Below are 16,111 nucleotides of genomic sequence, written 5' to 3'. Positions count from 1 at the left end.
ACAGCCTTCTGTGGAAAAGTATTCCACAGATTCATGACCTCTTGAATGAGAAAGCTGCGCTGTTCCTTGCAGTACCACAGTAGTCACTGCCTATCATTCAGAAAATGATACACTTATTTCCACTCCCTGCTTCCTATTTGTCAACCAATTGTTGATCCATGCTAATATATAACCCCGTATCCCATGTTCTGTAATTTTGCCCACTTAACTCTAATGAGGAAACTTCAAAAGCCTTCTGGTTGTCTGATACCAATTGTATTAGTTACATCCTCAAAGACCTTTAGATTTGTTCAACGTAAGTTGATTTTCATAGCTCATACTGGCTTTGTCCAATCCCATAAATGCTTTCCAAATGTTCTGTTATCACCTCCTTTGTAATAGACTCTAGCCTTTTCCACATTACTTATGTTAGGCTACTGGTCTGTGATGCTCTGTTGTCTCCCTCCCTCTCTTTTTAAATAATAAAGTTACATTTTTCTATCCTCCAGTCTGTAGAAAATGGTCCAGAATCTATAGGATTTTGGAAGGTGACCATCAATGCAAACAAATATTTCCAGGATCACTTCCTTTAGTACTCTGGGATGTATATTATTAGATTCTGGTGACTTGTCACCATTATTTCCCCAGCACTGTTTTTTTTACTAACACTAATTTCCTTCAATTCCACTCCCCTCACTAGACTGTTAATTCTCAAGTATTTTGGCAAGGTGACTTATGACCTTTTTTGTGTTTGAATTCTGCCAGGGACACTCAGCTCCTGACCTCATTACAGCTTTGGTTCAAACATGGACAAAAGAGCTGAATTCCAGAGGTGGGGTGAGAATGACAGCCCTTGACATCAAGGCAGCATTCAACAAAGTGTGGTATCAAGGAACCCTAACAAAAGTGGGATCAATGGGTATCGGGAGAAAACTCTCCACTGGTTGGAGTGATACCTGATGGTTGTGGTTATTAGAAGTCAGTCATCACAGCTCCAGGATACCTCTGCAGGAGTTCTAGGCACCACCAACTTCAGCTACTTCATCAATGACCTTCCCTTAATCTTAAGGTCAGAAGTGGGGATGTTCACATATTTGCACAATGTTGTTATGGACCAGACCAGACTCCCTCAAAATATGTTAAGAAGGTAGCCTAGACTGTAATGTTAGTTTATTTTAAAAGCAGATGTAAAATGCCATGTTCCAGATGCAATGCAACTGGTCAAATTACTTGACATTAAACAAAGCACAATTTATTTAAACACTGGACACAATAACTATTACTAATTAGCTGTTTCAATATAGTAACGTCCCATAAAGAGATCCTTTTGCGAAAAGACAAATTCAGACACAGATTCTCATTTGCAGTTCTCCAGTCCAGGAGGAAAAAATATCAAGAGAAAATTCAGAGAGAGTAGTAGCAGGAGACATTCGCTGAAGCTTCCAACTCTGTTGAGACCCCAACAGCTTCTGACACTACCCAGTAACCCTGATCTGTGATAGCTGGCCACAACCATTCCGGCTGTTCAACAAAAACCCAGGGCCTTCCATTACTCTAGACTGCTTAGCATCTCTGTCTTCCAACCTCTCTTCGAGAAAACCAGGACAAAATAACCTCTTTAAAGCCACAACATTGTCACAATGCTCTGTACCATTCACAACTCCTCAAATACTGAAGCAATCCATTTCAAATGCAACAAGATCTGGAACTATCTAGGCTTCGGCTGGCAAGTGGCAAGTAACATTCATGCCACACAAATGCCAGGCAGTGCCTATCTCTAATAAAAGACAATCTAATCACCACCCCTTGAAATTTAATGGTGTTACCATCACTGAATCTCCATGAACATAATTTGAAGTTACCATCGACTCATCACATTAAATTCACCAATTAGACTCACCACATAAATACAGTTTCTAAGAGAGCAGATCAGAGTATACAAATTCAGTATTGCAATGAGTAACTCATTCCTGACTCTCCAAAACCTGTCCATCATCCACAAGGCACAAGTCAGGACTGTGATGGAATACTCCCCACTTGCCTGGATGAGTGCAGCCCCAACAACACTCAAGGAGCTTGACAGCATCCAGGACAAAGCAGCCGCTTGATTGGCACTACATGTACAAGTATTCACTCCCTCCATCAGCAATGCTCAGGAGCAGCAGTATGTACGATCTAGAAGATATACTGCAGAACTTCACCAGATGCTTGGACAGCACATCCCTAACCTACTTCAATCAAGAAGGACAAAGGCAGCAAATACACCATCTGCAAATTCAACTCCAAAACACTCACCATCTTGATTTGGAAACATAGTGCCATCCCTTCACTGATGCTGGGGTTCAATTCCTGGAATTCCTTCCATAGCAACATTTTGGTTCAACCAACAGCATCTGGACTGCAGCAATTCAAGGAGGCAGCTTACCTTCCCAAAGCAATTAGGGACAAGCCAGTGACGCCCAATTCCCATTAGTGATTTTTTAAAATGTGCTCCACTTTTCTGCTGTTTCTTTGTTCCCTATTATGATTTATTTGTCTTCTGATTGTAAGGGACCTACATTTGTGACTACCAATCTTTTTCTCTTCACATATATCCTGAAGTTTTTATGGCTGGTTTCTATGTTCCCTGCAAATTTATTTTCATATTCTGTTTTCCCTCTTGATTAAACTTTTTTTGCTGGATTCTAAAAGCTCCCAATCCTCAGGCTTACTGTATTTCTGACAATTTTACATGTTTCCACTTTGGATCGAATGCTATCGCGAATTTCTTTTGTAAGTTATGATTGGGCCACCTTTCCTCTTTTAATTTTGTGCCAGTCAAGAATGAAGAATTGTTGTAATTCACGCACACTTTCTTTAAATATTGTTGCCTATCTGCCATCAACCCCTTTAGTAAGGTTCCCCAATCCATCCTTGCCAATTTGTGCCTCATACCCTCATAGTTTCCTTTATTGAATTCAGGACCCTAATTTTGGATTTGACTATTTCACTCGCCATCTTAATGAGTCATATTATGGCTGCTCTTCCTTAAGGGACCCAGCACAACAAAGTTGTTAACTAATTCCTGTTCTCTGGTTTGCCCATCAATATGTTGTTGAAAAGTGTGGTGCTGGAAAAGCACAGCCAGTCAGGCAGTACCAAGGAGCAGGAGAGTCGGCATATTGAACATGAACTCCTCATCAATATATTGGTCTAAAATCAAATCAGCTGCACACTGTAGGAGATCCTCCTCCATGATATCATTGCTAGTTTGGTTTGTCCAAATGGTGGCTCAGCAGTTAGCACTGCTGCCTCACAGCACTAGGGTCCCAGGTTCAATTCCAGCCTCGGGTGACTGTCTGTGTGGAGTTCGCACATTCTCTCTGTGTTTGTGTGGGTTTCCTCTGGGTGCTCTGGTTTCCTCCCACAGTCCAAAGATGTGCAGGTCAGGTGAATTGGCCATGCTAAATTGTCTATAGTGTTAGGTGCATTAGTCAGAGGGAAATGGGTCTGGGTGGGTTACTCTTTGGGGGATTGGTATGGGCTGGTTGAGCCGAAGGGACTGTTTCCACACTGTACGGAATCTAATCTAATCTTTAAAAAAAAGCCTAGTGTCACCCACAAGTCCTGAGAACACTCTGTCTATAGTTACTGCCATAGTGTAGGAAAATTGGACAGCATGGTCACAAAAACAACACTGAGATTATGGCCAATGAATCAGCTTGTTTCTTCAATGAATGAGGAAGAGAGGTTAGCCACTCTCCTAACTTTCTTTGCAAGTGCCATAGAATTGTTTATATTCACCTGAGAGAGCATATCAGTGTAATGCCATCTCTGATACTGCAGGGTTCCATTGCTCCAGTGCAACATTAAAGTATCAGTCCGGATTTTATTTTCTGCTGAAGTCCCTGGAGTGAGACTTGAACTCATAACGTTCTGATTCAGAAGCAGCTAAGCCACTATTGATGCAATTAAGAACATCCTATTTTGTTATTTCTCTTTCTCTTGGAGTTTGGAAGCTAAGGTGAATTCAAGTTAGCCAGTTCCCTTTATTTGAGACCAGGTCATAAGCCTGACAATGAAAATTTCAAACTACTACGCTAGATATTTATAACCAACCTATTCACATGTTGTTACACATCTGTGGAACAAGCTGGACTTGAACTTTTGGTGCAGAAGTAGAGCACTACCACTATGCCACAAGAGCCTAGAGCTGCTGTGGTGGACTTGTTAGTCCAGTGCATCTGCTAACAGATCTGCAGCTGCAGCTGCAGGCTGGCATGTATTAGCATGAACAGTTAACCTGATTCATCGATGAAATGTGGAGTGATCAATCTGTCACTGGGTGCTAGAATATTTTCAATTTGGCTCTAGGTAACACTGCAAAACAATGGCCAACCAACAAATTAAAAACCCTGGAACATGTGATAGGTCTGTGGAGAGAAAAAAAGCAGTTAATAGCTGGCACCTCACTGACTGAAAATTTGAGAGCAGTCCCAGCTCCTCTTGTCCCAGAAGTCAGGCAACCTGCTATCTCACCCAGTTTGTGCTTCTCAGCCAGATTTCTGGGAGATGGTGAGGGTTGGGGACCGGAAAACTTGCATCCAACATTTTGTGTCGAAGAACGTTTTTAGTTAGAGATTTAGCACAAGGTCATTAATTTGAAAACAATTATGCCCAATTATGACTCTAAGCTCGTGGATATAATTAAGTTTGACCCTGTTTCACAGGTGCTGCTATATAAATACTGAGCATTTCCCAAACTTTCTGTTTTGGTTTCAGAATTTAAGCACCTGCTTTTTGAAGAAACAGGCCTCCTTTGCTGGAAAAATGGCAAATATCTTACCAGTGCTCTGAGCATGTGCAGTCCGTCAGGCAATTCAAATTTTTACACTCCCTAAAACCTATTTCTTTAACCAAGATTTTTGTCATCCACCCTGATATCATCTTTGTTTGGTTTTATAATGCCTGAGTGTATCACCTTTAAGGTTTTCCTTAAAGCCGTTACACAAATACAAGTTTTTTTTTTAAAGTTCACCTAAGCTAAATCTTCCTTGATTTACATGTTTAACCACATTACTAATATAATCCATGGTGATGCTGTCCTGAATTGTGTCACTGTGAGATTCTACACCTACTTCATGTTTCACAGTACCTTTCTGAGACAGAATCCAGCAATCACACCACAGGGCAAAATATAGGTAAGTTATAGCACTTTGTGGGATTTTATGCAGCTGGTACTATTGTTTGGACACTTAGATCATATCATTTCTTAAACTGACTTTAGCACCTGGCTAACCATAGCCCTTAGAATCGTTGGAAATTAGTCAAGTCAAAATGTGGGTGATAGTCTGACTTATATGTTCCTCAATCTGTTGGACACTTGTGCAGCAGCAAATGTTTTGATGTACACCTTTAATGGAAATTTTGCAATTCTTGTAATGAGCAGTTTAACTGTAGCAACTGAAAAGTATCACGCTCTACAGACTGTCCACTTTGTTGCAGACTGTAGAGCTGTAGAATTCAAATTTAAAGAATAAATCTGATATTGAAAGCAAGTCTCAGCAATGGTAACTCCGAGACTTTCATTGATTGATGTAAAAACTCATCTGATTTACAGTCACCCACTGTGAAAGAAATTCTGTCAGTCTAGTCGATACAGAGATTTTTGATCGATACAAGCAAGTAGAGCTGAGATTACAATAGATCATGATTTTATTGAATGATGGACTAGCCTCAAAGGGCCAAATAGCCTGTTCCTATGTTCCACGCTGTTATGGTTCTATGTCTGTGGGAGGCTCTTACAATCACAAGATGAGGCATAGATATTTAAAGTATACAATGATGATACTATAGATGCAGTGGACTATAGGCATTCTAAACTAATGAAACCCCCAAAAAATGTGCAAAATATAATCTCTCAACAGCAGCTGCAAATTGAGATGGTTTGGGTAGAGGTGAGAACCATTGCAGTGGGAAACAAGACAATGTGAATGATGAAATGGTGTGATAAAACGTGTTCAAATCTGATAAAACAAGATAACTGTTGTAGGTGTGTGGTTGGGGTTAACATATCAGAACACAAACATTTCCCTTACAATTTCAGAAAGCAAAAAACTTGGCATGCATTTCTCCAGACTTCTGATATCTAATATAACCATATATAACAGAACTAGTTGTTGATCTGAAGATATGTTTCTAAGTTGCACAACATTGGCTACACTGGTAGAGGTTAAATTGTCACCATATGCTGGTTTAATCGCTAACAGAACTGCAGAATTGCTGGAGCACAGGAGGCCATTCAGCCCATCATATATTCACCAGCTTTCCCAAGCAGCAACTTACCTATTGTCACTCCCCTGCCTTCTCCCACAGCCCTGAACATTCTTCAATTTAGATAACAACATGATTCCTCTTGAATGTCAGGCAGCACATTCCAGATCCTAACTACTCACTGTGTGACAAAGGTTTTCCACATATTTTCATTGTTTATTTTGTTTATTTTGTCAATTAGCTCAAATGCATACCCTTTTGTTCTTGGTCCTTTCACCAATACGAACAGTCTTTGCTATCTGTCTGATTTTGAATAATTCTATTAAGTCTCTTCTCAGTTCGATTGACTTAAACCTTGGTTAAAAGGACCTGATCAAAAGTATGTTGACTTTATGGTTGTTGGAACTGGATCTTGTCAGGCTCATTAGCAAGGAATCAGATCATAGGTTGCCATGGATGCTGGGGAGAGCCAATGGCAATTGGTTTGAAAGTCCATCCTGATTCTCTGGGAGTTTGTCTCACTTGTTTTGGTGCTGTTATACACTCTAACCCTCATACCCCCTTACCTTCACCCACAACCATATCTCCGTGTAATATCATGCCACTTACATAGTCACTCCCTCTGTATCTACAATGGGCTTATTTCAGGAACTATATGAAGATAATAAAAAACAGTTCTGATGCTCCCTCATACAAATTTGATAGTGGAAAGCACTTCCATTCAAGAAACCCATTCAGAGATTTTAAATCTACAAAAGTGTTGTCTCCATCGTGCCAGGTTATACATTTCTGGCTATACCAGATAAGCAATAACAGCAAGTTAATTAACATCTGTGGTGTAAAATTATGTCCCAATACATGTGTGAATCATAATGTAACACATGTATTGGGCCAAGCAGTGGAATGTGGTGAAACGGTTAAAAATTATGTCCCAATACATGTGTGAATCTAACCGGAATGGAGGTGTTGCTTAGTCCCGTGTGAATCTTATTACACACCTCCCCGTGTGAATCTTCTTATCTGTATGTAACCAGAATGGAATGTGTTTTTTAGCCTTGCTCTGCTGTTCACATGAATGTTTATATCTGGAAAAGAGTATATCAGCTGGAAAAGTCTCCAGTTCGGTGAGTCTGCTCCGGGGTTACGTTTAACCGCCGAGCGTGGGTTGTTGGCAACCGCTCTACGAGAACTGACGGCTCCCAGTTCCGGTAACATGTAGAGTGAGTATAAGCCAGACCCGTTGGTTGTGGCGACGCTGCGGGGAATAAAATGCCCATATTCTAGCAGACTCGCCTCTTGGTCGTTTGTTCTGTGTCAGACTACTCTCCTACGAACCTGACCTTGAGAATTTTTTAAAACAACATCTGGTAAGCAACATAAGACTGGTTCTCACCAGAAAACTATGAGGTGGGGAAAAAAAAATCTTCAAGCCAATTGCCATTGGCTCTCACCAGCATCCATGGCAACCTATGATCTGATTCCTTGCTGCTGGGCCTGACAAATCCTGTTCTAACTGCCCTAAAGTCAACCTCCTCTTGACCAGGTCCTTTTAACCAAGGTTTAAGTTTACTAAACTGAAAAGAGACTCAATAGAGCTTAGAAGAATGAGAGGGAATCTCATGGAAACCAACAAAATTCGAACATGACTGGGTACTTTCAAAAAGGAGTTAGATGTAATTCTGGAGACTAAAGAAATCAAAGAATATGTGAAGAAAATAGGATGATAAGCCATGATCATATTGAATGGCAAAGCAGACAGAAGGGCCAAATAGCCTGCTCCTGCCCCTATTTTCTATTCTTCAATGTAACATCATAAGAGAGTGGAGAATATTCTGCAGGGGATAGGGAGTGAACTAGAAATGATCATTTTCATTGATACATTGAGGGCATTGGTTTTGAGACTCTGACACAGGACTTCACTGCAATCAGTTCACATTCATAAATTGGAAAGAAATAAGAGCATGTTACAAGATTTAAAACAATCAGTCAAATATAAACATAAATGATATATTGATTTACAGCTTTGATGTGCATGTGCATGAGAGCATTGGCTTGCAAATGCAAGAAGACAAGGCTCAGCTTGCAAGCTGAGCAAGGCACGTGGGAGCAAAGGTCATTGACAGAGCAGTGGGACAGAACAAAGCCTGAGGTCGCTACAAGGAACCATACATCAACCCAAAAAGACCACATACAAAGCTACAGTAAAGACCATCTAGTGTCTTAGAGACATATACACGTAGTTATTGGTAAACCAGAATCTGATGATGCATAGATGGAGACAAAGTTTGTGGAACATATGTTTCACACTGTCAACTTCACTGCAAATGTCAATGCTGCCACACTATATGAAGTCATAATGTCATAGAGTTGCACAGCATGGATATAGACTCTTTTATCCAACTCATCCATGCTAACCAGAAGTCCTAAATTAATCTAGTCCTATTTGCCAGCATTTGATCAATATCCCTCTCAACCTTTCATATTCATATACCCATCCAGAATGCCTTTTAAATGCTGTAATTGTACCAGCCTCCACCACTTCCTCTGGCAGGTCATTCCATACACGTACCATCCTCTGCATGAAGAAGTTGCCCCTTAGATCCCTTTTATATCATTCCCCTCATGCCTTAAAAGTTTTGTCCTTGGCTATTCACCCTATCTATGCCCCTTAGGATTTTATAAACTTCTATAAGGCCACCCTCAGCCTCCGATGCACTAGAAAAAATACTCCCAGCCTATTCAGCCTATCCCTATAGCTCAAACTCTCCAACTCCAGCAAAATCCTTGTAATTCCTTTATGCACCCATTCAAGTTTAACAAATATCTTTCCTATAGCAGGGAGACCAGAATTGAACGCAGTATTCGAAAAGTGGCCTAACCAATGTTGTGTACAACTACAACATGACATCCCAACTCCTTTAGGCAAAAGTGAGGACTGCAAATGCTGGAGATCAGAGTCTAAACGTGTGGCGCTGGAAAAGCTGATGACATCCTGATGAAGAGCTAATGCTCGAAACATCAACTCTCCTGCTCCTCAGATGTTGCCTGACTGGCTATGCTATCCCAACTCCTATATTCAATAATTCCTCATTTCCCCTCCCCCCAGCCTATCTCAGTCCCAACCCCCAGATTCAGCAGCGCCCTCTTGACCTGCAATCTTCTTCCCGACCTCTCCGCCCCCGCCCCCTCTCTGGCCTATCACCCTCACTCCTTCCACCTATCGTATTCCCAGCGCCCCTCCACCAAATGCCCCACCCCATCTTTTATCTCAGCCCGTTTGTCACACCAGCCTCATTCCTGAAGAAGGGCTTATGCCTGAAACATCGATTCTCCTGCTCCTCGGATGTTGCCTGGCCTGCTGCGCTTTTCCAGCACCACACTTTTCAACTCCTATATTCAATATGTTGATTGATAAAGGCAAGTGTACCAAATGATTTCTTTACTACCCTGTCTACTATGAACCTGCACCCCAAGGTGTCTTTGTTCGGCAACCCTCCCCAGGAGTCTGCCAATAAGTGTATAAGGCTTGCCCTGGTTTGCCTTACCAAAGTGCAGCACCTCGCATTTATCTAAATTAAACTCCACTTGCCATTCCTTGGTCCATTGGCTCATTTGATCAAGGTCCTATTGTACTCAGAGATAACCTTCTTCACTGTCCACCATACCACCAATTTTGGTGTTACCTGCAAAACTTACTAACCGTTTCTCCGATATTCGCAGCCAAATCATTTATATAAATGACAAAAAGCAGTAGACCCAGCACTAATCCTTATGGCACACTATTGGTCACAGGCCTCCAATGTTTGCAATTATTTAAATTATCTGTCCTCTGAAACTGGTGACTATTCTTTATTCTACATTTATCAGCATCTAAACCAACAAGTCCTAAAAACATATAGCCACAGGCATAGGAAGCCAAGAGGAAACCAACAAATGCAAACATTTCAGCACACCTCAATTCCATGTGCAGGATTAATTACACTAAAACACAAGTTTAATCAGTCTACCATGACATTGCAGATGTTTTGCATTATAGACACTGCTGGACCAGCAGTCGTCAGTCTCCCAGCCTGCTGTAACATAGCATTGCTCTAGATCCATGGAAGCAGTCAGACATCAGACAACAAATGTTTGCCGAGCACTTCAATTCAGAATACTTTAAAAAGACTTGCAGTTTGAAAGGAGTAGCAACAGTGGGCGGCATGGTGGCACAGTGGTTAGCACTGCTGCCTCACAGCGCAGAGACCCGGGTTCAGTTCCTGCCTCAGGCGACTGACTGTGTGGAGTTTGCACATTCTCCCCGTGTCTGCGTGGGTTTCCTCCGGGTGCTCCGGTTTCCTCCCACAGTCCAAAGATGTGCAGGTCAGGTGAACTGGCCATGCTAAATTGTCCGTAGTGTTAGGTGTAGGGGTATGGGTGGGTTGCGCTTCGGCGGGTCGGTGTGGACTTGTTGGGCCGAAGGGCCTGTTTCCACACTGTAATCTAATATCTAATCAGGACCAGATCATTCATTTACCCAATGCAAAAGTGGATTATCCACTTAAGAGACAAATTGAGGACAATAGAGCCAGATGGAATCATTATTAAAGTGCAGGAGCACAGTGTGGTGTGGCTGAGTAACATCAGCCATAAAGTAAGATAGATTTCTGAGAGTATGTCTCAATGTTCAAGGGCTAAACATAATTTTGAAATGGCACCCTTGCAAAAGAGCTCAACTTGAGATTTAAACATGAAAAATGTGTAAATAGATGTCAAGCATGGATGCTGATCAGTACATCCTGAGGAGAAGTCACCAGAGCTGACTATATTTTATAGCCCTTTCAAACCATGTGCTTTCAACAGATTCCTTTCAGGCTATGTGTTAGCTAGGATTTCTTTCAAGCTTACATGGATTGGATTACATCCACGGTACCAGGATACATTTGCATCACCAATCACATTGCTGCTGTAGGTAGAACAATGTAAGAACACAGAGTCAGGCGGTCACGGAGGTCAACAACATAGAAACAGGCCCTTTGGCCCAACTTGCTTGTGCTGTCCAGTTTTCACAATTTAAATTAGTCCCATTTGCCTGCGTTTGGACCATATCCCTCCATGCCTACCCCATCTATGTCCTTGTCTAAATGTTTCTTAAATGACACAATTGTACTCGCTTCCACCACTACCTCTGGCAGGCTGTCCAGACACTGATTACCCTCTGTATGAAAAAATTGCCCCTCTAGATTCTTTCCTACCTCTCCCCTCTCACCTTAAACTTATGCCCTCTAGTTTTAGACTCCCCTACCAGGGGGAAAAGTTGTCTACTATCTGTCCATGCCTCTTAGGCCAACATAACCACAATCTACACTTATCGATACAAACAGAGCACAATGAAGGGATGATGTTCACAGTCAGAAATGTCACATCAACAGATCATCCAGAACCAAGTAAAATAGAGAACATAAAAATCATGCTAACTCCTAAAGCCAAGGACAATCCTCCAAGATGTCTAAGTCTCTTTTTGTTTGTCTCACCAAAATTTCCAATTTTATTCAAGTGTTTTGATGCCACATGGGAGGAGATGGTCTAGTGGTATTATCGCTGGACAGTTAATCTAGAGACTCACGTAATGTTTTGGGGACCTGGGTTCAAATCTTGCCACAGTACATGTTAAAGTTTGAATTCAATAAAAATCTGGAATTTGGAGTCTAATGATGACCAGGAGCCCATTGTCAATTGTCAGAAAACCCATCTTGTTCACTAATGTTCTTTAGTGAAGGAAACTGCCTTCCTTACCTGGTCTGGTCTACATGTGATTCCAGACAAACAGCATTGTGGTTGTCTATTAACTGTCCTCTGGGCAACTGGGGATGGGCAATAAATGCTGATCCAGCCAGTGACGCCCCCATCCCATGAATGAATAAAAAAGTGTCACTGAGGAAAGGATGTGCCTTTCCTGTGGTAATGAGGTTCACCAGTACCCTTCATAACAGTAAAGCATTTACTTTTTAAAACTTTAATTGACATTTTTGGTCTTAGGGAGACAACAATTCTGGTGACAGATGTTTCATAGAAAGGGCTGGAATATGTTGACTACAAAAATGCAAACTGATTGCAGTTACTTCATAAGCTTGATCTGAAGCTCACTCTAACAGCTCAAATATCGAGAAGGAATTATCGACTTTAATTTTTAGAGTCATCTTTTTTTATGTGTAACAATTCAGCGAAAGATTTGTGTAATGATTTGTGATTAAAAACAACTAGAGGTGACAGTGAAAACAATTGACCAGTGCACCACCAAGAACTGCATTTTATAAAGATCCAAACTGATTGTGAGATGAGGAACAAACCCGAGTTGAACAGTGGCTCAGTGGTTAGCACTGCTGTCTCACACTGCCAGGGACCTGGGTTCAATTCCAGCCTCGGCAACTGTCTGTGTGGAGTTTGCATGTTCTTCCCATGTCTGGGGGGTTTGTTGGTGGCACGGTGGCGCAGTGGTTAGCACTGCTGCCTCACAGCGCCAGAGATCTGGGTTCAATTCCCACCTCAGGCTGTGTGGAGTTTGCACATTCTCCCCGTGTGTGCATGGGTTTCCTCCGGGTGCTCCGGTTCCCTCCCACAGTCCAAAGATGTGCAGGTCAGGTGAATTGGCCATGCTAAAATTGTCCGTAGTGTTAGGTGAAGGGGTAAATGTAGGGGTATGGGTCGGTTGTGCTTCGGCGAGTCGGTGTGGACTTGTTGGGCTGAAGGGCCTGTTTCCACAATGTAAGTAATCTAATCAGATCTCTGGTTTCCTCCCACAATCCAAAGATGTGCAGGTTAGGTGAATTGGCCATGCTAAATTGTCTATAGTGTTAAGGGATGTGCAGGTTAGGTGCATCAGTCTGGGGTAACTGTAGAGTAATAAGGTAGGAGAATGGGTTTAGGAAGGTGGTGGTGCTGGACTACACTGTAGGGGTTCTATGTAAAATCAGATTGTTCCATCAAAGACACTTAGCAGGCTAGTGATCCGAGAAGATAAACACTTAGATCTGCAAATTGACTTCATCACATAGAACTTGATGATATTCTCCAAATTGACCTGGTACATCTCACCCTACACTTCAAATACCAGCATCTGCAGGAAGAAACAGCAATTTCCACATTACGGAGTGTATGGATAATAATTGTTGAAGAATGATCTGATTACATTCAGTATATCAAAAACATGTGAAACCATATTGATCCTTTCAGAATCAGCCAGGTGAAATGACTCCACAGAGGCCAGTATCCTGTCACCCAGTCACCGTTTATTCATACGTAGTGAGTCCCTCACATTAAATCAGCTCCCTCAAAGCCAGCTCTGAGAGTGAACAGGATGTCTGACACTCCTGTTCTTATCTGTCAGCAAGGGCTCCCTGATTGGACCAGGTTAAAAGGCCCAATCAGGGAACTCATATTTTATTGGTTCTACTTGGCTGTCCACGTTACACTAGGTACCCCTCAAAGAATCATTTTTAAAGAAGGCATCATACGAAAATATTTGTGACCTGATTCTTTCCACAAAGCCACCACTCACACATGGGCATAAATTGAACAAGAAAACCGACAAGGGAATATTGGCCAGGTATCAACACTGACATTGAAAATCTTATTAAGACCTGTCAGTAATGTCAAGAATATATGTCAAATCAACGCAAAGAACCATTGATGCCACATGAATCCACAGTCAATCATGGTCTAAAATCACATCCATTCTTTTACATGTCAATGGAAATGACTGCATCATTATTAATCATCACCTTACCAAGTATTCACCATTATTCATCAGTTGCATAATACACCAAGTACACACTCTAAGCTACATTTTTTATTTGCTCGCTGCCTCCTAAAGAGATCATTAGACAATGATCAACAATTTCCAAAAGCCATTCCAGGACATGTGTGAGAAATGCTGTACCAATCACATCATACTAGAGCTGAAAATGTGTTGCTGGAAGAGCGCAGCAGGTCAGGCAGCATCCAGGGAACAGGAGAATCTACGTTTCGGGCACAAGCCCTTCTTCAGGAAGGGCTTGTGCCCGAAACGTCGATTCTCCTGTTCCCTGGATGCTGCCTGACCTGCTGCGCTCTTCCAGCAACACATTTTCAGCTTTGATCTCCAGCATCTACAGACCTCACTTTCACATCATACTAGATCCAACAGTCGTGCTGAGCATATGACTCAGTCAAAAATCTAATCACAAATGTAGACAGACCAAACAAGATCTACATATTGCAACATTTGAGAGCAGCACCTCTGAATATAGTCTTTCCATCATCTGCATGTTTGATAGACCAGTGAATACCAATTTACTGATTCCTACCCAAATTACTATTTAGGAAACTTGAGCGCAGTTTGTAAAACTGGAAAAGAAAATGACCAACATAAACAATAAAAATGCAACTTCTCAGGGTCCCTGAGAAGATAGATGGCAACCAGTTGAGGGGATAGGAATGTGTTCAGAGCCAAGAGCTTATGGGGTCCATACAAATGGCAATGCAACATTAAGATGGAACTGAAGACAAAGCAAATGTGTCCCAGTTTCCTAAGCCACTTCCTGGTTCTATTGCAACCCATCCACACTCCACACAAATAAGAATGTCAGAGAATTTCACTGATGACTGTGGGTAATCCATGGCACCTCCAGGCAAAGTCACCATCACAAGACCTGGATGAATCAGCAATTTTCCTATATGTTATAGAGACATAATAACTCACTGGCTATTTTAAATAGTCAAACTCTGTTTTGAAAATGAGGAGAGGTTGCATTTGTACCTTGCATTAAAGAGAATTCACCTTTAAGCACTCAATATACCATGCATATGCAATGCTGCGATTTTGACAGGCAGTTGGATTGCTGTGGGTTTGCAAACTGCACAAAGAGAAATTAGTTGGTTTCCTGTAATGTCTGCTTTATAATATACGTGTTTTACTGGTTTAAATAAACTAGCGCATTGAATTAATCAATATTTGACAAGGGATTGTTTATTATGCTATTATCAAACATGACAAAGTCAGTTTTGATATCTATAAATGGATTAGATGTTGGAGCATTGGCAGATTTTGAAATTTTACTCTATGTTGCTGAACAGTGACAAATAGTAAAAATGAAACCAAACAACTGCAAAATGTCATTGATTGACTGGCAAAATGAACAAACAAGTGATGGATGGAATTTACTACAAAGAAGTGTGAGATAATGCAAAACGGAAAAGGAAGCAAGGCAATGAGTAATAGTATCAATGCCAGATTCTTAATACAGAGATCCAGGTACTATTCTGACAACGCAAATGTTGGAATTTGAAATCAATTAAACAAAAAATCTGGATTTACATGTCTAATGATCACTGTGAAATTGATGTAGATTGTTAGAAAAATCCTTTTGGTTCACTAATGTCCTTAAATTGATCTGGCCTTCCTTTGACTCCAAACCTATAGTATTGTTGTTGACTGTCCATGTAATTAAGGATGGACAATAAATGCTGGTCATGCCAACAATGCCTGCATCCATGAATAAATCATGATATAAAAATATGGCACATGATCAAACAATTTTAAGGAATGTTCAGTGTCAGAGGAACCTGGGGGTTCATGTACATAGATCTTTGGAGTGGCAGAGCATAATGTGAAAGTAGTTTGCAAAATGTATGGCATATTTGTTTTATAAACAGAATAATTGAGTACAAAAATGAGGGATTATGTTGACTTATTATAAATCTCTTATAAACCACACTTCAGAAAAGCTATGAAGGTGCTTGAAAGAGAGCAGAGGAGAGATTTTAGGATGGTGTCAGAGAAGAGGAATTTTTGTCCGATGTTAGGTCAGAGAAATGGAGTTTATACACATTGGAGTAAAGGAGATTGAGGGGGGACTTGATA

This window comes from Chiloscyllium plagiosum, chromosome 1 (assembly GCF_004010195.1).
Source record: "Chiloscyllium plagiosum isolate BGI_BamShark_2017 chromosome 1, ASM401019v2, whole genome shotgun sequence".
NCBI lineage: Eukaryota > Metazoa > Chordata > Chondrichthyes > Orectolobiformes > Hemiscylliidae > Chiloscyllium > Chiloscyllium plagiosum.
This window is presented reverse-complemented; position numbering follows the sequence as displayed.